Source organism: Scylla paramamosain, chromosome 4, assembly GCF_035594125.1.
Source record: "Scylla paramamosain isolate STU-SP2022 chromosome 4, ASM3559412v1, whole genome shotgun sequence".
NCBI lineage: Eukaryota > Metazoa > Arthropoda > Malacostraca > Decapoda > Portunidae > Scylla > Scylla paramamosain.
The window spans coordinates 26,777,027-26,779,526 of record NC_087154.1 but is presented as its reverse complement, the minus strand read 5'-3'; the positions used below and the strand labels follow the sequence as shown (position 1 = coordinate 26,779,526).

The following is a 2,500-nucleotide window of genomic DNA, read 5'->3' as shown; positions in this document are numbered from 1 at the left end:
GGACTACAGCAATGTTATTTAATAACGGAGAAATGGCAATGATAATGAGATTTTCGGTCGCAAAATCTTGCAAACTTGATAACTTAATAGTCATCTGAATGAAATAAAGGTGAAACATATAGACTCGAAGTAAATGTGCCGGAGCAGCTACCGGAAAGAGAAAAGAAAATATGCACGGAACATATAATCTGGAAGATTGTGATAATGGAGGGTAGCTTTCGGAGGGCTAAAGACTGGAAAAAATGATAACAATAGATCTAACGTGAGAAAAGTAAGTTTAGCTTTTTTTTGTTCCTATTCTCTTCTATTCAAGGAGAAAATGTTATGTGAAGTAATGCAGCTGCACCCTCGTATGCTATCACTTAATATTTTGAAAATTAAATCGCTACCTGAACAGTTCACGAAATGGACTAAACACATGTTTCTAAATACAATCTTCTCCATATGAAGTTTGTGATGAAGATTGTGTCACCCGTCAGATGCAGGGGAGCCAGAGAAGGGAGGGGAGCGCCATGTAATCACATTATTTACTTAGTGTCTAAGGATCAGATGTAGGGAAGACCGCATAGGAGTGCCCCATAATTGAATTATTTACTTAACATCTAAGGTTAGAATTAGCAAACTTTGCTGCTGTGAACGACTAAACATCTACCTACCAAATTCTACTGTATAGCAGCAAGCCATCTCCAAGCGTCTTTCATCGAAGAAAGGTGAAAACACGCACCCGTATACCATCCCACGCGGCGCGGCACGCGGCGGGCGAAGGGTCGGGCTGGGCGAGCTCCAGGAAACTCAGTCCTGGGCGGGTTGGCAAGCAGGCGGCCACGTCCTGGTCGTCTCCACCCATCGCTCAGCCTGCCAGCAACAAGTGCGCGTTTGTAAGGTTAATTCTGTGGTGCGAGCGCCCTTGTTTAGCTCCCTCTTATCAAACCTATGATGAAAATATCTTGTGCTCTGTTCTGTAACAAATCAAGGAGAGCCAGCCGCTGAGCATAAGTGATGAGTTCCGTCTCTCTGTAATATTTCGTGAAACAAGATTGTTGTTGTGACCGCATTCAACTCAGGGACCATCGGCTAACATACTCTCCTCACATCTTCCTGTCTGACGCGTGTGGTAAGTGTTACCTACAGACCAACGAGACACATTGTGCAGGTGTAATAAGTTGGGCTCTTTTTAATTTATTATCTATTTAGTTTATTGAGTTCATTGTACCAACAGCGTAATAGTACAGGTGGATGAATAAAACTGCATACTGAAGAAAGGAAACTAATTTTCAGACCGATAAAAAGCAGAAATTAGGAAAAAAAATATAAAAAGAATTACGTTCAGTACATAGGAAGGGACATACGCATAGCTGAAGGGCAACAAAACTCCACCAAATAACTACATCAGAATTTTATTGTACAGAGCACTATGATCTCCTTCAAAGCCCGCTGTTTGTGCTACAACGAAATTCTACCGAAAAGCTAGAACGACCCCCCAAGTAAAAATTTTTAAAGCTGTGTGTGTGCGTCTGGAGGCGACTCCAGATATTCACAGAGATTCGCAGGGATCAAAGATATTTATTTTTTTTTTTGTGAGAGCCGCCGACATCTAAGCATCGCGACCATACGCATGGCAGTGCGCCATTAAAAAGGCATTACCATTCGCCATTAATCTGAGTGTAGGTCAGGAACACTGACCCTTCAAAGGCTGCTTTCATGTGTCCAGTGCGCTTCCATTAAACAGAAAAGAAAGAAGAAAAGAAAGAGAGAAAAAAAGTGAAATCTTCAGAGTCCGTCCTTCCTTCATAGCTGCCTTGCCAATCCCCGGGATGGATCATCCACCAACCCAGAAAATGCTTTTCACCTCACCGCATGCCGTCTGCTCCCCTGCGAAAGTAACAACATTGTAGCTTACACTATTTTTATTTTTATTTATTTATTTTATCTATTCTTTTTTTCTTTTTTTTTTCGCAGCGATGGCCATCCCACTGTTTCGCACAATATTGTTCCTTTACCTTCCTTTGCTTTCGGATCTACACTAAGCTCAGTGACTTCATTGTTTTCCTGCTTCGCGAACTCGCGTACTCACTCTTCCTGCCTCACACCTTTTGGTACTGTTGATCACACGCGCGCTCCCGTGCTACCGTTTTCATATTATGTTACCATTCATAATAATGAAATTGAAAAGTAGCAAAGAACGGCATTAGAGTATGTATAAATACCAATCATGAAACCTTAAGCTGCGAAGAAAGCTATCAAAGGTTAGAACTTAGAACTCAGGTAAAAAGACAAAAAACATGATGACGCAAGAAGAAATAAGACAAACATGACACAGATGTGCATATATGTTGTAAAATTTGGGGTGGAACAAGTGACTATCACCCACTTGGAGCATCAGGTCAAGACATCAAAATCGATAAGTGTTAAGAGAGAAATACACACGAAATAAACTTTTCTGACCAGAAAAAAAAAAAAAAAAAATGCATGTGCAAGGAAGGATATACACCTAAGCATT

At 41.0% G+C, this 2,500-nt stretch overlaps 1 protein-coding gene across 1 annotated transcript in view; it reads left to right on the top strand.

Moving 5' to 3' along the window:
• The first annotated feature begins 571 nt into the window (after positions 1 to 571).
• The window catches only part of LOC135099923 (neurexin 1-like), a 62,556-nt gene continuing 60,627 nt past the window's right edge, over positions 572 to 2,500 (top strand). Inside the window, exon 1 of the mRNA XM_064002623.1 lies at positions 572 to 1,114. The gene's annotated coding sequence lies outside the window, so the exon portion shown is untranslated. The remainder of the gene's footprint in view (positions 1,115 to 2,500) is intronic.